This window comes from Melozone crissalis, unplaced genomic scaffold (genome assembly GCF_028551555.1).
Source record: "Melozone crissalis strain CALT ecotype California unplaced genomic scaffold, PUWL_Pcris_2 ptg000042l_1, whole genome shotgun sequence".
In the NCBI taxonomy this organism is placed as follows: domain Eukaryota; kingdom Metazoa; phylum Chordata; class Aves; order Passeriformes; family Passerellidae; genus Melozone; species Melozone crissalis.
Window position 1 is genome coordinate 58,055,978 of NW_026535820.1, and position 6,000 is coordinate 58,061,977.

Genomic DNA, 6,000 nt, shown 5'->3' on the forward strand with positions numbered 1-6,000 from the left:
GACAGTCCATTAGGTGGCTTCAGTGGCACATACTTTGGAATACCTTGAAATAAAAGCATGGAGCTTAGCTAGGGTGGGGAAGCAGGGCAAGAGGCAGTGTGGGCAAGACGAGGATGCACTGAATTATGGTGTGAAAGGGAGCAAGGAAAGGTGTATTTCTCAGAATGGGGGGAAAGGATGCTGCAATAACAAGAAGGGAGGCAGCATGAGCTTCATCTGGAAGGCTAGGAGAGTTTTATTATTCTGAATACAAAAAGGTAGACATCCACATCAAAGGTCATGCCTCAAGTTTAGCATTTTTAATTATGGCAGTTCTGTACAGGAAGGGAAGGAAAACAGTGAGATATGAAAGAAAAGAAAAATGTGCTGGAAGAATTAAAAACAGATTCATCTTCTTACTTCACCCAGCTCTCCTTCAGAGTCAGATGCTGCACAAAAGTACACATCCAGGGCTGTTTCCCTCATGCAGAAGGACCACTTCCTCTTTCATGTAGTCCTTATTCTGTGTTTTTTGGGATGCCACCAGTTCAGAAAACTCATGCCTCTATTAACGAATAACAAAAAAATTAATTAAAAACCTGTTCAAGTTCAAATAATATTTAAGTTATTTTTATCTAAATTGTTACTTTGAGGAATAGTAGAATAAGTGCTTAAACACATTGTTTTTCCACAGACACAAGAAAATATTTTTCTTGATAGTTTTTAAAATGAGCAAACAAAAAGAACCAACGAAGTGCTATGTACTTCACTCTACCAGATCATATGCTATGATTTTTTTTGTAATCTTGAAGCAATGTATAATCCTTCCTTTAGAGGACTGTTATTGTATAGGAGTTGGATGGTTTGTTTCTCCAGCAGCAGGAGCTTGTCTGGTATTTAGGCAAACCCCCTGCAAAGCAGAAGTTCTATCACTAGGTGGTAATCTTGGCCTATCCATGATTTCTCTCCCTCCTCTTTCCTCCCTTGCTGCACTTCTAGATAATGACCAAAGCTACAATCCTGTTTTATGCTGCTTCTGAATATTATGTCTACAAAGGTAAGTAATCTTAACATTTAAAAACTTAGGACAGACTGAAACTATTCATTCTCACAGTTTTCTTCATAACTTTATCTTTGTTTATGATGTCTGGTACTTAAGGTATTATTTATTATTTATTCCTGGTTGCATGTTTAACATTGTGCTATATGACATGAATATTTCTAAAATTCAAACTAAAAACTATAGGAGCAGATGACAAAATCTAGATCTTGAACACTTCAATGTTAAATTATTCTTTACCTGAGTAAAAGCAGAAATGGGGTTTTGGTGGTGAAGGTGGTGGGTGCTTTTCCAAACAAAGGAACAGAGCAGTAGTGTGTTGGCTCAGGAATTCAGGGCACAAGATTTTGTCTGGTGAGATGTAGTAAGGAAACAGTAAAAGTGGGAGTGTGCAACAAACTGGGACAGAAGGGAATCTCTTCTTGAGGCTATACTTCTATCTGTTCTGCCACAGCAGGTGCTTTCTTTAGAACCCCTCCTTTCTTTCCATGCAGTGCAGCTCTGCAGGCTGACAAAGTGGGCCTGTAAAACTGGGAATTTTTCAGGAGCTGAATGTGACAGTTTTGCCATCTGTGTTCACTCATGCAAGCTGGGACTCAGAATCCCATAGGCCAGCTTCAGGCTTGCCTCTCTCAGTGCACAGCCATTGCATTAAATGCTCTCATTTCGGTGTGTTTTGGAAAGTGGAGTCCTGCTTGGCTTTCCAGTTGGTCAGATTGAGATATGAGATACTTCAGGAAGAAGCACTTCAGTGCCAAGACAGGGTCTGGCATTTAAATCTTTGCAAAGCACTTCCCAAGGGTTTGGCAGTCAGAGTAATTACTTTGCAGACAGAGAGGATCTTGGTCAACTAATGCCTTGACTGGCATGTCTGAGGAAGATCAGCCTGAAAACAGCCAGATTGTCAAAGTCACATTAAAATCTCAGTCAACTGCAAGAGAAACTCCCCAGTTCCCACTGGAAGTAGAGCTATTTCACAGGATTTCATGTCCCGTGGGAAAGATTCCAAACAGTTCTGTAGTGAGCTTCAACTCCAACAGCTTTACAGTAGAGAGGGAAAGTGCCTGAAATTCTTCATATAAACAATAGACCTCCCATACCTCCACTTATCTGCCTAAACAGCCCCACAATCACAGTGATTGCCTATGCCCAGAGCTGAGTCACCCATTTTCATATTGAAGATTAATGATTATTTTTATGTATTTTATAGTAGTGTATTATCCTGGAGTCAGTCAAGGGGAAAATAAGAACTTCAGCCTATGACAATCCTCCTGATTTCAAATTAACTCCTTTTTGGATCAGTAAGAGTCAGCTCTTTATATTTAACTTTGTCAGGTTCTGAGTACAGATTTCAAGTAGGTTAATAAGATAAAGAAGACTTCATATCTCCAAATTTAAAAGCTGTGGGGGATTGTTTGTTGAGGTTTTTTTCCTCCTTTTCTTTTTCAAGTATGTTAAACAGTCTTTAGAGTGCTTCCTCTAACTGAAACCATCCAACTAATTCTTCCAACATGGTGAAATCTGTTAAATCTAAGCTATAAACATCTTTTAGATATCCCGTGGAAACTTCCAGTTGAAAAAATAAATGGTAAGTCCCTGTTGTAAACTTTCAACAATGCCAATAACAGCAATATTCTGCCTTTTACCATAAGTCTGAAGAGTGAGTTTTCTAGTAATTTTACAATTCAATAGTTGAATGCTCTTGCTTTTGCTGAGGGGCCTTTAAGCACAATGTAGTGTGGGGATCATGTGCTTGGAAGGTACTTTAAATAAACTGTAAAGGAGAGATTTATTACTTCAGTAATTAAACAGAAAGAGTAAAGCAAGCAGGTTTTTAATGCCAGAGATTGCATGAGGGATCATTGCTCCATGTCAAAACACAAACTTACAAGTGGTACAAGAGCCCTTGAGTTCACATAGTTCCAGTTTCGAACCTGAAACTTGTAGAGCTATGAGTTTTGAAGACATCATGCCTTAATTTAAAAACAAAACAAGCAAACAAAAGGCTAAATAGTCTGGCCTATTGCAAAACAAGTCCATACTCAAAGGTCAGAGTGAGTTCAGGAAGGACAGGAAAAACGAACGTGGATATCCAACTTCTGAGAGGGGAGAGTCCAGCCTAACCCTCTGAACTCCCCGTGCTCCTCAGCAGAGCAGAGAGTCCAGCTTAACCCTCTGAACACCCAGTGCTCCTCAGCAGAGCAGTCAGGGTGAGCATGTGCTGCTGGGGCTGGCCAAGAGCTTCTTTCCCCAACTTCTCTCTCCAGGTGAGAGAAGGGGACAATCTCCTTTGGTGAAGTCTCAGTGTTAGCTAAACAATGAACCCTATTCACCTGTAAAAATGTCCATCTGAGGCTTTTCAAAGTATGTCTGCTCTTTGATAAAATGGCTCTTACAAATCTTTACCATAGGTCTGCAAGGTACAGCATAGTCTCAGGCTTCTTAAGTGTTCTCTGCTCTGATCTTCCTTCACGGGTTTAATACTGGTCTCCCTCGGTTTGTAAAGGTTCAACCTACTAATTTCATCCTATACCTCAATCAGGGAGTTAGGACTGAACATCTAATAGCCCATGCCGAAAAGAGCAGGAGCAGATGGTGCTACACCTGTGTGAAAGTATTAGTGATTGTAACACTGCCTGCCCAATTGCTTCCTATGAATAACAGATGGGTCACAAACAGGTTATATCAATTGATCTTTCCAGCTTCTCTTCTGTATTTGCCAGGAAATTTCCCTTTCCAGGCTCAGTTTCACAAACATGTAATTTAATGGGAGCATGGTTGAATTTCTTGGCTCCTATGGTTATATAAAAATAAATGCTGAGAGCTCAGCACCAGAGCATGCACAGGTTGCGGGGACAGGGTGGAGTGTCAAAACATTTATTGTTAGTCTGTAGTGAAAAAGTGTGACATTCACATTCTCTGAAAAATTCCTTCACACAAGATTTTTCTTCTAGGAAGCTGAGAAGCCTCAGAGAAAAAGGAAAACAACTATTATCTCATTTGCTTCTCCTGTGCTTTACTCATCTGGAATGTGTTTGGAGATTGTTTACCCAAAGGTGATTGTTTCATTGGATTCTGGTGTGAATTGTTTTCACTCATTGGCCAATCAGTGCCAAGCTGTGTTAGGACTCTGGAGAGAGTCATGAGTTTTCATTATTATCTTTTTAGCATTCTGTAAGTATCCTTTCTGTATTCTTTAGTATAGTTTATTATAATATTCTTTAATATAATATAGTATAATAAAATAATAAATTAGCCTTCTGAGAACATGGAGTCAGATTCATCATTCCTTCCTTCATTGGGGCACCCCACAAATACAACAAATAAGAGCCCTACAAAAACCAAATATGGTGTAAATTTTGGGTGCTCTTTTCTGTGGCAGTGAATATTCCATGAAATCTCCCCACTGCCTGCACAGTTTCTGCTATTGTGTAAACAGCACAGGGAGCGGTGTGTAGGCAGTGGTCAGTGGTAGCCTGCCGTAAGTTCCAAGTGTGAATATCTTTAAGGCTAGCTTCTTTTTCAATAGTTCCTACTCACTCACAGCTGCTACTCTCTTGCCTTCTCTTTCACAGGTTCTCGATGTGGTTTTAGCAGCAGGACTCTTCTAAAAGGCTGCTACCTACCTGCACTGGATTCTGCTCCCTACTGGTCCCCCTGGCCTCCAGTAACTCACCTCTTACAGTGAGAATGAGATTAAGTAAAATTATGGGATCCATTTTTTTCATTGCCATAGTCAGCTGAGATGTTTTATACAAAGCAATAATCCTCTAGGTATGCCGTAGGTGTGGCTCATATGTACATATATCTATTAGAGTAGCACAAGCTGAAGTGAAGGAGAAATTCCTAATGTGTATCAGTCCTGCAACACACACAATCATATTTAGTTGCTCTTAACAGAGCACCTAAAGAGTTTTTCAGTAGTTTTCAGTAGTCTGCCAGGTCTTACTCATGCTGTGGTTTGCTGGCAGCTATGCTGATCATAGGCCTCTTTTTCAGTGAGTATCATTTTCTTTCAAATAGCTTTTAATTCTTCCTGGAGTTATCTGTCTGACTTCCCATTTTTTGTTTAAGATGACACCTTTTTTTAGTGTTTTCATTTATGTTCTGATGTGAAATTACAGCTGCTTTTGCATGTTCCTGCATTACTCTCCCCTCTGTCCCCAGTTCCAATAAAACTTGCTGCAAGATATCCAAAATGATTTTCCTTGAACTGCCTGGGATAGTTGATATTGCAAATATGACACTATGCAAAAGTACTGTCAGATATTCCTTTTCACCTAGGTTTACTTTTGGCTGGATTCCTTAAATGAGCTATGGAAAGAGAACTTTATGTTCATGCAGCTTGGGACAGAAATTATGCAGCCTATAAATAACTCTTTAAAATCTATTTTAAAAATCAATTAAAAGAAAAAACCCCCATCATTATACTGTGGGCAAGCAAAATTACTGTTTTCTCCCTACCCCTGGGTATCTTTTTCCAGGTGCTTTCAGGACATGCAGTACCTGTCTGACTTTATGCATTTATGACTCATCTTAGTTATATAAGAGAAAAGAAATAATTGATTTATGCCAGACAAAAGGGCACCAGTACAGAGAACGTGCCTCTTGGATTTTAGGAGTGAGAGGAAACATATGGGTGTACAACAGTAAAATCTCCTCTCCTTCTTGTTCTCTAGGAAAGGCAATCTGCCAGGGAGCAGTAAGGAATTTCAAGCTGAAGATGAGCAATGTTATTGCAAATGTGTCTATCTTACAGGATAGTGTTGTTCATTTGCTTTCCTGCCATGAGGACTTAGTGTTGCAGTGGAGAAAGGGGAAAAGATGTACTGGGGTAGTCCCATCTTTTATTCTGAGACCCGGGGTTATTTTAGAGAATGGCAATTCTAGGATAATAGCTTAAGTTAGCAATATTCCTTAGCTAGATGAGCACTACCACAGCTTTAGTTAGCACATGTACA